Source organism: Triturus cristatus, chromosome 4_1 (assembly GCF_964204655.1).
Source record: "Triturus cristatus chromosome 4_1, aTriCri1.1, whole genome shotgun sequence".
In the NCBI taxonomy this organism is placed as follows: Eukaryota; Metazoa; Chordata; class Amphibia; order Caudata; family Salamandridae; genus Triturus; species Triturus cristatus.
In genome coordinates, this window is record NC_140585.1 from 58,996,880 (window position 1) to 59,011,323 (window position 14,444).

The 14,444-nt window shown below is 45.1% G+C and overlaps 1 pseudogene; it reads right to left on the minus strand.

The window, feature by feature from the left end:
- Window positions 1-972: 972 nt before the first annotated feature.
- LOC146839501 (uncharacterized) lies at window positions 973-3,495 on the minus strand (annotated as a pseudogene).
- Between the last annotated feature and the right edge of the window lie 10,949 nt (window positions 3,496-14,444).

Genomic DNA, 14,444 nt, shown 5'->3' on the forward strand with positions numbered 1-14,444 from the left:
GGGTAGGTCTATAGGACGCCATGAGGCTAGCCAGAATAGCAGGAGATTGGAGAATCATGATTCTGTGGGCAATACAGAGAGTCTTGGATGCATTTCTCCACCGGCAGCCAATGTAGTTTGCGGATGGAACTAGCGATGAAACAGATTCTCGGCAGACCAAGGAGGGCCTGGGCTGCCGCATTTTGTGCCTTTTGTAACCTCAGTAGCTCTGCCCTGTTGGCCCCAATATATAGGGATCTCGCATAGTTCAGTCTAGAGAGTACTGTGGCCTGAATGATTACCTGACGGATGGTAGGGACGAAGAAACCCAGCAAAGGTTTAAGCCCACGTAGGAGCCCGAAACAAACTCTGACTACTACTTTAGTCTGGGTTTCAAAAGAAAGAGCGGAGTCTATCCAGATTCCTAGATTTTTTACTGCCGGTTTAGGAGCCGGCGGAGGGCCCAAAGAGAACGGCTACCAGCGGTCACTTCACAGATGGATGTCTTTGCCCACCACCAAGGTCTCTGATTTTTTGCCATTGTGCTGAAGACGATTGGCCGTCATCCAATCTGCAATAGCTGTTAAATCTTCCTGAAACTTAAGTGCACCCTGCCTAGAGTCGTCAGATAATGCCACCACCAGCTGTGTAAGATACCACAGCTAATCCTCTGCTCCTGGACACTGCTGCCAAAGGTTGGATATAGATGTTTAAAAGGGTTGGGCTTAAAGCTTGTAAATGCAAACCTGAATGTCATTTGTGTCAAAACTCAGTATCTTTTGTGTTCCTTTACTTCTGAATCCAGATTTCTTTTCCAGCGCCAAGGATCAAGAAATGTAAAGCAGCGAGTCGATATTTCTGGATTCCAAAAGCTGAATTCTTTACTGCTCAAGATTCAATCTTTACCTAATCGTCAAGCTTTCAGAAACCTATTAAGAACTAAACTTTTCAACAGCTGTCTCACTGATCAATAATTTCGCCATCATGCACGGATTTTGTCCTTTCACCAGTTAGGAGTTGGTTGGGTGATTCTCTGTAAATAAGAAAGGTCTAAAATATATTCAGATACAATTAATCTGGCCGTGTATCATTTACAGTCAGTGGTGAGCCAGCAAATTTCCCAAGGCTCCAGCTTGATACTGGACACCTCTTGGGAAGTGCCACTAGGGTGGGTGCATTTACAGATGCATGTGATGATTGGAATGAGCAACATTTGCCCTGAGTCAGGGCTTCGGATGTAAATGTTGTGCACTGCAAGCATCATCTCTCACAGTTACAGGTCACAATTTCCTACTTTTACTTCTTGTGTCTTTGGACGTTGTTCTCTAGCAGCTGTCATTGAACCGGTTGTTGCACAAAAGGACAAAACACCAAAATCAGCTAGAAATATTCTCCAGTTTGTGCTTGTTAAACTTATTCAAGTGTGTGGTGTTTATAGGTTTGATCACTAATCCTTGTAGTTTTCTGAAAATCCTTCCCACAACTACTTCCAAATCCACTGCAATGGTATGGTTTCTCCCCTGTATGCGTTTGCTGATGTCTTCGTAGATTTGATAATCGACTAAAGCTGTTTGCGCATCCGGTGCTCTTGAATGACTTTTCCCCTAAGTGTGTTCGCTGATGATTTCTTAATGTTGAAGGGTCACTAAAACTACTTCCACATTCACTGCAGTGGTAGGGTCTTTCACCTGTGTGTGTTCTTTGATGTCTTTGAAGAGCTGATAATAGTCTAAAGCTATTCACACATTAAGTGCACTTGAATAGCTTTTCCCCGAATTGTGTTTGCTGATGATTTTTTAATGTTGAAGGGTCACTAAAACTACTTTCACATTCAATGCAATTATATGGGTTTTCCCCAATATGTGTTTGCTGAAGTCTTTGTAGGTTTTCTAATCGACTAAAGCTCTTCACACATTCACTGCACTTAAATGGCTTTTAAACGGTGTGTGTTCGCTGATGTGTTTGGAGCTGTGATAACTGACTGAAGCTCTTCACACATTCACTGCACTTGAACGGTTTTTCCCCTGTGTGTGTTCGCTGATGTGTTTGGAGCTGTGATAACTGCCTGAAGCTTTTCACACATTCACTGCACTTGAACGGTTTTTCCCCTGTGTGTGTTCGCTGATGTATTTGGAGCTGTGAGAACTGACTGAAGCTCTTCACACATTCACTGCACTTGAACGGTTTTTCCCCTGTGTGTGTTCGCTGATGTCTCCTGAGATGTGAGGCATCAGTAAAACTACTTCCACATTCACTGCACTTGTATGGTTTTTCCCCAGTGTGTATTCGCTGGTGCCTCCGGAGGGTTGATGAATCACTGAATTTCTTCACACATTCAGTGCAATGGTATGGTTTTTCCCCTGTGTGTGTTCGCTGGTGGCTCTGGAGGGTGTATAACCGACTGAATTTCTTCACACATTCACTGCACTTGTATGGTTTTTCCCCAGTGTGTGTTCGATTATGTTTTTGTAGGTCTAATAACCGACTGTAGCTCTTCACACATTCACTGCACTGGAATGGTTTTTCCACTGTGTGTGTTTGCTGATGTCTCCTTAGATATGAGGAATCAGTAAAACTACTTCCACATTCACTGCACTTGTATGGTTTTTCCCCAGTGTGTGTTTGCTGGTGCTTCCGGAAGGCTGATAAATCACTGAATTTCTTCACACATTCAGTGCAATGGTATGGTTTTTCCCCTGTGTGTGTTCGCTGGTGGCTCTGGAGGGTGTATAACTGACTGAATTTCTTCACACATTCACTGCAATGGTATGGTTTTTCCCCAGTATGTGTTCGCTGATGTTTTTGGAGTTGTGATAACCGACTGAAGCTCTGCACACATTCACTGCACTGGAATGGTTTTTCCCCAGTGTGTGTTTGCTGGTGCTTCCGGAAGGCTGATAAATCACTGAATTTCTTCACACATTCAGTGCAATGGTATGGTTTTTCCCCTGTGTGTGTTCGCTGGTGGCTCTGGAGGGTGTATAACTGACTGAATTTCTTCACACATTCACTGCAATGGTATGGTTTTTCCCCAGTATGTGTTCGCTGATGTTTTTGGAGTTGTGATAACCGACTGAAGCTCTGCACACATTCACTGCACTGGAATGGTTTTTCCCCTGTGTGTGTTCGCTGATGAATCCGGAGATTTGAGGAATCACTAAAACTACTTCCACATTCATTGCAATGGTATGCTTTTTCCCTAGTGCGTGTTTGCTGATGTATTTGGAGTTGCGATAACCAACTGAAGCTCTTCACACATTCAGTGCAATGGTATGGGTTTTCCCATGTGTGTTTTCGCTGATGATCTTTTAGAATTTCTAACTGACTACAGTTCTTCACACATTCATTGCAATTGCTCATTGCTTCTCCTGTGTGTGTTTGCTAATGGCTCTTTAGTAGATATGACAAACTAAAGTTCTTGCTGCTTGTGTACGATTCTTCTTTCTTGGTTAGTGTCTCTGGGTCGGGTTTATATTTGTCTGCATCCCATGACTGCGTTTCCTGAGGAACTAACATGCTTGATAAAGCACTTGTGTTATTCTCACATTCCCTGTATGTGTGTGGTATTTTGGATGCTTGATTTCACAAAGAAATACAAGACTCACCAACTACATATATTATAATTGCAGCAAGTGAAGCTTCTTTGTAGGTGGTTATGTCTTTAGATTACATAATGGTTTTGCATGTTTACGAGAAAAGATTAGTCTTCCTTCTGGTTGATGCAAATTGGGACAGTCTGTTGTAGATGAGAGACCCTCTCTTTCCTTTACCCTTCAGTTGTCTGGCTCCATTCCCTTGTGCTTTTCTCCTGCTCCTGTGGTTTGGCCAGAAACAGTTTACTCTACACCTAGTGTGCTGAATGGTGGTCTGCCATCATTACAGGAAGCAGAGCAATGCTGTATCCACCTCATACCGAACACATGATCAAAGCTGGGGGTTGGAGGCCTGTTTATACAGGAGGTGGTTTGTCAGTGTTGTTGCCTTAATTTTCTAGAGTTCATTTTTAGTCCTGTTGCGTGGAGGTGCACAGGTCAGACTCTTACATCCACTGAATTGCTCTTGACTGCTTCTTCCAGGATCTATCAGTTTATGTGCGGGTTCCTCAGTCTCTGACTGTGCAGCTCTTTACCTGAATAATGGAGCTCATTTTTTCAAACTGCTTTTTTTTTAGATTTGGACGATTACTTTCATTATTCACGATTATTTGAGCATTCAAGGCTGGTTTCCTATGGGATGCAAAGAGATTTAAAATCACTAAATGGAAATGTAAGAGAATGTGAATACACAATATTTAACTAGTTGTAAAAGACATCTCTTTTTTACCATTTTTTAAAGTTACCAAGAGATATTTCACCATACACAGATATTTAACTAAATCTTCCATTGAACATGTCACTCTTACCTAATTCAGAAAAGGAGGTGATTTTCCAGTGTTCACAGAGTAACTTAGTACAGAAAGAGCACTCACGGAGTGCCCTCTTGCTAAAGGTACAGCTTTAGGAAGATGCACATGGCCAACATTTTATTTAAAGAAGAAGGGATTGTGTAAAAAGAGATGGATCAGGATGTGCTGCTGTCACTTCAGTTTCAGGAAGTGTATAACAACAGTAACCCTTTCAAGAACTATATGACAAAGAAAACTCTTCAGGAAGTATATAATAAAGGTAACGTTTCAGGAAATATATAATAAAGGTAACGCTTCAGGAAGTATATAATAACGGTAACGCTTCAGGAAGTATATAATAAACGTAACGCTTCAGGAAGTATATAACAAATGTAGCTCCATTCACACTCTTCTTGACAATACTTGCCAGTTCACACTTGAGCAGCTGAAGTTCCAACTCCTGTCTTTACTTTACTGTTTGTTAAGTTATCTTTGCCACATTCCTAGGGATGGTTCACACATTTGTTGGAAGATTTCAGCATTTATAATAGAGATTCTATCACTGGCAGTAATATACCTGCAATATCTCTGCTGCCAATACGTGTCTGCTTTTTGTCTTTTTCTACCTTACAATGGTTTCTGCCAATGTTTTACGTTTGGTGCCAGCATGCTTCTCTGTCGGTGGATGGAGCATCGGCAGAGTGGGACAAGATGTTTGTTGCTTGAGGGTGAGTGCAGCATTTACACCGTTGCACCTTTCTTACATTCAGCTTTACCTTCCTCCCTGTTCATCATCTTCCATACTCCCTTATGTCTGGGTACTCGCTCAGCAGGGTTCATTGACAGCTAAAGCAAGGGAGTGACTCGATGCACACAGCAGACATAAGGTAATTGTCTGATAGTCAAACGCCATGGTTGGCAGTACAAGGATCACAAGCATAATTAGAGAAGCTCGCCCGGGGCATAAAAACTGAGGAAGTGCACAGGTAGATACTTATGAGGTACATACAGAGGAGGCGAACATGTAGGTACATGCTCCTTTATTTGGGTCGGTTTCAGGTCTTTACTGGGCTAGGTATTAGTGTGCACTGTCTCTTATTGCCGCTGCTGATAAAGGCACTTACTGCATGGGTGTTACCATTTTGACCCTTTACAAGAGGGGAGCAGAGCCTTAGAATGCACAACACCTGGAGACCTCCTGCCTTGAGGGGAAGGTGAGGGTCTAGGTGTCAGACAATATCAGCTAGGGACATAAAAGGATCCTAACAAACACAGCAGCAGAGAGGCGAAATCATCAGCCCAGATGGAGAAGAGCCGGGTCTTCCACTGTTTCCTGATCAGTAGGTGATATTGAATCTTTCTAAGGTAAGGAGTAATAGAACTCCATCGAGTCAGAGCTAAGATATGGAAGGAGCAACCTCTCGTTCTGGCTCTGCTATGATGAGGGATGTGGGCCAGGTTTAGATTGGCGAAGCGTAGTGTTCTGGAGGGCATGTAAAATTGCAGCTAGGCTGGGTACTCTTCGAGCCCTGTTTTTTTGGAGTTAAGTTTTAAACAGTTGTTATGCATCCATCTTGCCAACAAAGTTTTTATATTTGGCACAAAAGCCAGTCAACTGCTGAAAGGGAAAAAATAGCTGAGTGTCATCAGCATACAACACTAGTGACATATTCCAAAAGATTTCACTACCTCCGCCAGAGGTCTGACAGAAATATTAACAAGGGCAGGACCGAGCTCCGAACCCAGAGGGATGCCAGGAGCCAGTCCTATTTGGGAAGAGGCAAGGGGGGGGGCATACATTTAAAGGACCGCTCCTTTAAAAAGGAGGTAAACCAGGCCAGACCTTTGTCCTGTACCCCCAGGTCAGTGACAGAAGTTATAATTATTGCATGTGAGACAGTGTTGAAGGCCGCACTTAAAACCAGGAGGTACAGAGCCTGGGATTTGCCAGCATCTGCAGTACTGCAAAGGTATTCAACAACTGTTAAAAGAGCAATTTCGGTGCTGTGTGATCTAAATACATTTTGGGAACAATCTAATATTTGATTATGTTCTAAAATTTTGGTTAGGAGATTGTTTACATGTTGCTCCACAACCTTGGGACCGAAACGACAGAAGAGAAATGGGTCGATAGTTTTCTGGCTGAGTGGCATCTAGCGAAGACTTTTTTAGAAAAGGGATAACCTTGGCATGTTTTCATGATATTGATACTTTTTCAATGCTCAGCTAGAGTTTGGCTAATTCTAGAAATATGGTTGTAATGCTCTACTGAAATTTAAAAATATAATCAGCTTTAAATGGGTCATTCGGAGATCCAGATTTCACTTGACGCATTAAGGTGGAAATAGAATCTGTGTCAAGTAGAGCCAATTGGTCCAAGGTAGTCCATTGCGAGTGGCAGGTCCCTGTGTCAAGGGAGACAGGTTTGACTGTTTTCGCACCCCTGTCAAAGTAAAGATAAAGATCATTGACCAAGCTTGTTGCAGTGGCTGTTAGAAGCTTCCGCTAATCCAGGACTGGATGTGGGTTTAATAAGGTTGTTTACAATAGACGAGATTTCTTTAGAAGGCTTACAGTTGTTTTTGATTTGTCTGCAAATAATTCGACATGGGCTCTTTTAATCAGTTTCTTGTAACATTTAATCGCTCTCATGTATTGCATTCATGCTGCAGCATCATAGGATTTATGCCAAGGGCACGCTTGTTCTTTGAATCCTAAGGAACACCCTTCTGGGGCGTAGCCACAACAGATCCATGGTTCATTTGCTATCAGTCCACTCCCTCAAACTCAGATTCCCTTTCCAGTGCCTCTGGGACTACAGCTGCTTCTAGGCCCCCTTCCTGTAATACTGGTTCTCTCTCTACAACATTGGTTGCAGACTGGAAGATTGATTTGGAGTTTGGCAGACTGGTTATTTCATCACAAATGTGACAGATATCCCAGTCTATCTTACTACAATTGTCAATGGATTAAATGCACTTCTAATGTGGCGAGCGGAATACTCTTCACGCTTGTGATGGAGTAACCTGTCCACCAAAATCTAAATGAGACCCTTGGTGTACATTGTGTCCAGTGTCATTTTAGGGTCAGCCCAAGCAGAGACCACCATCTAACCGTCCCCCTTTCAGCTAGTCACTGGTAGGTCAATTCCGAAGCCAATACCTTAGAGCAGAACCAAACTAAGCGCAGAGTCCAGCTCCGAGTCCTTAGGTAATGAAATGTATCTATATCTCTCTGAACTGACCAAAACTTACAGACTCCTCTCTAAACAGGTTACCCAAAAGAAGGCGGTGCGCACCTCCGTGGGCCTACTCTATACCATACCGCAGCCCGGGGACCGAGTCCTGATCCACAACTTTCATTGCCAGTGGAAAGGAAGCAAGTTTCAACGGCCCTTCAAAGTAGTCTTTTCAACTCCCAAAGCTGTCAAGGTCGAAGGGAAAGAGTCATGGTACCACTTGTCAGATATTCGCTTGGACTCATCACTACCACAACCATCATAGGAGTCACCATCACAACCTTTTTCTAATATGAACTATTTACGCTTTGGGGACAGAAGCGCCCATAGGGCTTCCTCCGGACTTTGCGAACACTTTGCAGATAGGAGCGCCCCTAGGGCTACCCCCGGACATTACATTGACTCTTTCATATCCCGACTATAAATATTCACCTGTGTATTGTCTTTTGCCCTATGTGCTTTTATGTTTCTTCAGCTACGTGTCACCATACAGGAACAGGTCAAATTTCAGCAAAGGACACCAGGTAAAGTGGTCCAGCATGTGTCCCGGGATCTAAACCGTTTAACATAGAACTTCACCACATACAACGATTACATAGCGCACTATTAAAGAACACCTGGTATCAACACATGATCTCAGTGGGGAGCAAAGCATCTACCCAACTACTGCTATGTTTGCTCATTCACACCCCATGCAGTGGGTTCAGACTATACCTGTCCAAGGAGGTATCGCCCAACAAATCTTCATGCTGAATAAATGCCAAACTTCAGGCCCAACACTATAGCACCACAGGAAGTCACAGTGAACCTAGCCAAGTATGATATCATACCTGAACCCCTTTACATCCTGACACAGCAGGATGAGATCCAATCCAATTTAGACAAACTCAAGATAAAGGGGCAGACATGGTCTTAGAAAACAGGGCCTAAACTCAGCACCTATAAGGGTTTCTTGGAGTTCACAAGCCCTCAGCCCGGTGCAATAACGTGTCCGCACAAGTACCAACCTGTGGACCAAGGCTAGCCCTTAGTGTAACTCGATCCTGCACGGTTGCGCATAGAAGTCAATGGAAAGCCAATGATCTTTACCAGCCAGATATCAGCGATAGACTTTCCAAAGACTCTTATTCGCCATAGCCGGTCCCCCAACACTGCAGCTGGTGGCGACGGTGGGGTCTCCGATGAGATGGCAGATGAACAATGACAAAGCCAGGTCACGTGAGTTGTGGATGGTGTGCACCTCTGTTTCGTTTCACTTCTGGGGTGAACTATATCAGCCTTTCTGTTATGGTGGGCTCTGACACGTGAGCCGCAGACATTAAGCAAGCACTTGACCTGTATCGATGTTATTTTCCTCATTGTTTGAACTCGCAATGATTATTAATGTGGGTACTTTCGTATTGTTTTATGATATTGCAATACAGTGGCCAGGAACTGTTCTCACACTTGCTCGGCCACCTCCCATTTCACCGGGAGGGGTACTGTACTCCAGCGCTCCCTCATGGGTATTCCCCACAGCTGGTTATTTTCTTGGTGTTGCACTCAGGGATTGTTTTGGAGGGTTTGGATGGCTTTGGCATGTTGAGGATGCTGAAGTGGGTGGGGGGTGTTGGTGGGTGGGTGGGATTTGCAGGCTTCGTTTATGTGGCTGATCTTTTTATTGATGCTGTGAGGATTGCATATGTACCATCACTCACTACAGAGGAATTATGCTCAATGTATAACAGGCTAAAGTTCTGCATCCAGCTCACACTTTAATCACCTGTTTAACATGGAACGTAAGTGGACTTAACTCACCCAAAAAGATTTGCCAGGTCTTAGCGGATCTGGATCGGCATGATGTTACGATTGCCCTTTTGCAAGAAACACACTTAACCCGCCGGTCTGAAATTCACGTTGGGGAGCAGTGGGCTGGGTACCGTTTGGCCTCTTCCTACACCTAATACTCCTATGGAGTGCGCACGCTCCTTAAGAAAAACCTCCCCTTCACGAAGATCAAAACCTGCGTCGACGATGTAGAACGATATGCCATGGTACACGGGAAGTTGGCGGGCAGTTTAATCACGATTGTAAACACTTACGGCCCAAATATAGATGATCCCGCCTTCTTTGAGCGCATCATTTCCACGCAACGGGATTGGCCCGATGCTGTAATTTTGTGGGGAGGTGACCCTAACACACACTTAGACCCCCCGTAGAGACAAGTCGAGCAGCAAGGGTGATCAGTCCCCCGGGGCAGCCCAGGTTATCAATGAGGGAATTGCCAAGCTGGGACTGATTGATGTTATGTTATGTTAATAACAACTTTTAAAGCGCACGGACACCCGAAGGTTTCATGGCGCTAAACATGAGGAATGTCGTGGCAGAGTGACTATGCATAGGCTTGCTCAAATAACCAGGTTGTCAAAGTTTTCCTGAAGCTCAGGAGGCTGTCACAGCTCCTGAGTGCCAGGAGGAGAGAGTTCCAGAATTTAGGAGCTAGATAGGAAAAGCGGCAGCCTCCTTGCCGTTTCCGTTTGAAGGAGGGGATGGTTAACAGGTGAAGGTGGGCCGAACGAAGACTTCGCAGGGGTGCGTGCTTTATGATCATACTATTGATTAATCTGGGGCTTTTGCCGTACAGGGCCCTAAAGGCTAAGCATCCAGTCTTAAAGGCTACCCGTTGAGCCATCGGTAGCCAGTGAAGTTTCAGCAGCCTGGGTCTGGTTTGTGGATAAGTCTTGCTGCCTGATTCTGGACGATTTGTAGGCGTTGTAGTAGATAGGCTGGGAGGCCTAGGTAGATAAAATTCGAGAAGTCAAGTCGCGAGAGGACCAGGGCTATCACCACCTGTATGAGAGCTGAATGAGTCAGCAGGTGGGTGATTTTCTTAATTTTGCGCAATTGAAAGAAGCTAGAGGAGATCACCGCTCCCACCTGTCCTCTGAGCAAGAGATCTGCGTTGATGGTAACCCCTAGACTTTTCACCGAGGGGGAGGGAGTGGGGGGGTGGCCCTTATTCCGCCAGCCAGTAGTGCGGGCCCCAGTAGCTCTCGCTCTTCCCAGGCAGCACTAATTCAGAGTTTCAGGTGGTTCAGATCCATCCAATGTTGGATGTGAAGCATGGTAGTCTGAAACTCAGCAGCGGAGTCAGGGGAGTCCAGTGGAAAAATAAGCTGAAGATCGTCAGCGTACTTAAAAATGGTGATCTTTCTGTTTTTTAACGAATGGATAAGAGGCCTTAGATACAGATTGAACCGTAACGGGGAGAGAGATGAGCCCTGTGGGACCCCACATGTGGAGGTGAGCTTGGGGGCGGTGAAACTTCCGAGCCTTACAGCTTGAGTGCGATCTGCAAGAAAAGATTTAATCCAGCAGAGTGCGGGTCCTCGCAGGCCTGCCAGCTCGACACAGTTCAACAAGATGTTATGGTCGACCGTGTCGAACGCAGCTGACAAATCCAGGAGCACCAGAGCCTGGTGGACGCCTCTGTCCACATTTGCTCTGAGAGTGTCCAGGACTGCAAGGATCACTGCCTCAGTTGAGTGCGCCGGTCGGAAACCGGCTTGATTTGGCTCTAAGTAGTCTGATGATTCAATGAAGCTTGACAGGCACCTAGCCACATGGGGTTCCAGTATTTTGGCCAGATAGGGAAGGAGAGAAATGGGGCGGTAATTTGAGAGATTCGTGGGGTCGGCCCCTAGTTTTTTAATAAGGGGAACAACCGTCGCATTCCTAAAAGCGCTGGGAGCCTTGCCCTGAGCAAGAGACTCATTAAGGAAAGGGAGTACACTGTGAGGCAAGACGGAAAGGATGTCTTTTAAGACATAAGGTGGACAACAATCATTGGGCGACCCAGATTTAACACGGGTCGTGAGCTCTAATAGTGTTTTGGGACAGATAGGTGGAAGAGGGTCTAATGTGAATTGATTGCTGGAAATATCTTCCTGTGGTTCCAAGCTGATGGTGTAAGGGATACTGGCTTTAATGGTGGTGATTATGTCCCAAAAAATAGTTATTCAGGGAATTGCAGAGTTCTTGAGTAGGTGCCTGAGTAGGCGAAGTTCTCTCATCATTGCACAAATCATTCACTATCTTGAAGATTTGTTTAATTTGTTGTGGGCATTTAGTATTCGAGTAGAAAAGTAAGCTGCTTTAGTGTCCACAATAGCTTTATTATACTCTCTCTGAGCTTTCAAGAATTGCTCCTTATCTTCAATGGAATATCTTAGTCTCCATTTTCTCTCTTTTTGGCGCAACTCGAGTTTTTGTTTTTTGAGATTGATTGTAAACCATTTGTGAGCATCTGAGTGGCACGTGCGGGAAAACTTAGCAAGGGGGACGTGTACATTACTTGCCGACAATAACCACTCAGAAATGTTCTCTTCCATGGAATTGACGTCAGGGCTGAAGGTAGGTAAAGAGCAAGCCAAGGAGTTAATGAAAGCCGGCTTATCTAGAGATTTCCACTTCCTTGTCATGCCTCCCGCCAATATAATGAGCTTGTTATGACCACAGATAGTAGCTGCAAACTCTATCAAGTGGTGGTCTGACCAGATAAAAGTGGTGATTATAGGCAGCGATAGTGAAAGATTGTGGGACCATATTTGATCCAAGGTGTGTCCCTTTTCATGAGTAGGGGTGAATAAATGCTGGGCCAAGTTCAAGTTGGAGAGAAGCTCAGATAGTTCTACAGCATGGGCCCGCCCGAGACATCATTGAACCAGTAGTTCAAATCGCCAATGAGGAGAACCTTAACAGGATTTACAACTAGAGTGGCCATGTGTTCACTTAAGGAGAGAGGGAAGGTGGGCATTGCCTGAGGGGGTCGGTATATATATATATATATATATATATATATATATATATATATATATATATATATATATATATATATATGTCATCAGCGAAATATGGAGAGGCGGGAGGGCACACATTTCCACCTCACATGGTAACTGGTCCCGGCTAGATTACTGGCTTCTAAGTGAGGAAGCGGGGGGCTGGGTGTCTCAGATAGAGGGATTGCCTCGCACACTATCCAATCACAGCCCAGTTTGCCTTCGCCTACAAATTCCGTGCACTGTTCACAGATCATTCACCTGACGCTTTCGGCCTGAGGCTCTGCTGGACTCCTTTTATGTTGAAAGTGTTCGTGAGGCTATAGTGCAATACTTTGATCGCAACAAGGGGTCGGTTGACATTTCTACGACCCTTTGGGAAGCTTTAAAGGCCACTATTTGGGGCACTTGTATTGGCACACCAGCTGGCATCTTGCAAGACTTGCGCGGACAGCTTGCTAAGCTGGAAACCACCTTGCAGCGTCTTGAGCGTGACTATGAGAATGCACCCTGCACTCAGACACTGGCGACAATTAAAGAGTCCATATTGGAATATAATGAGCTGGTGGAGAAAGAGGCCAAGTATATATCTAAATGCCATGTAGCCCGCGCTTATGTCGAGAGTGGATGGCTGGGATGCCATCTAGCTAACAAAATTAAAGCTCGTATTGGTCGGCACACTATTACTAAGATCACCGAAGCAGCTGGCCAGGATCACTACACCACTCAGGAGATTCTGGCACAGTTTAAAACCACTTACGTGGATTTATATACCACACAGGGGGAGACCGACACTGAGGACCTAGATGCATACCTATCAGACATAGCCCTTGCGTGGCTTTCAGATGGGCAAAGGGATTTTCTTAGCCAACCAATTACAGAAGAAGATATTCGTATGGCGATCAAAACCCTTCCAAATAAGAACGCCCCTGGCCCTGATGGGTTTCCCTGTGAATTTTATAAGGAATACGCAGAAGAATTACCCCCCCCATCTCTTGGCAATGTACTCCGAGGCATATGACTCTGGCCAACTGCCGCCAACCCTTCGGGAGGCTCTGATTATCACGTTACTCAAAAAAGATAAAACACCTTCTCGTTGCGACTCTTACTGACCACTGTCGCTTATCAACACTGACGCCAAAATATTGGCCAAAATTCTTGCCACCAGGCTGCAGCCGCTCATGCAAGGCCTGGTCCTTCCGGACCAGTCTAGGTTCATTCCCTCCAGGTCTACCTCTCATAATTTGTGCATGCTCTTTGCTATGTTCCATATTCTCGATCCTGGGTTCCAAGCAGCGGCTGTCATGTTAGACGCCGCCAAGGCCTTTGATTCCATAGAATGGGGCTACCTTTTTTATATTCTACGGCGAATGAGCTTTCCTCCTATTTTTATCAATTGGATAGGTCTGCTGTACACTGACCCTGTGGTGCGGATCCGGGTAGAGGGTAGTACGTCAAACCCTATCTGCATAACCAGGGGGACGCGCCAGGGGTGCCCCCTTTTGCCCCTTCTTTTTGCGATCACGCTAGAACCCCTTGCCTGTATTATTAGACAGCGGCATCAAGCCTCATCCCTCCAATTTGTCCACCATCCCATCAGTATCTTGCTGTACGCGGAGGACATGTTGCTTTTTATGTGTGAGCCACGCGATATCATGGCACCAGTTTTAAGGGAATATATGCGCTTTGGGTTGTTCTCCGGCCTACACATTAATTGGGCTAAATCGATGGTAGTGCCGCTAACAGAAAGAACCCTGCCTCATGAGCTTGAGTTTCCGCTTGTGTGGTCCACGGACCCTGTTAAATATTTGGGGGTGTGGGTTCATAGAGACCCTGACACCGTTATCCACGAGAATTATGGCACTGCATATACAAAGTTAGAACAACAGGTGGACAGATGTGTGAAGCTCCCATTATCGCTGGCTGATCGTATTGCACTTGTTAGATCTGGGGGTCTCTAGTTGGCAGAGGTAAGTACCTTATACCAAATAGGGACCCTTGCTTCTAGTCAGGGTACAGGGACACA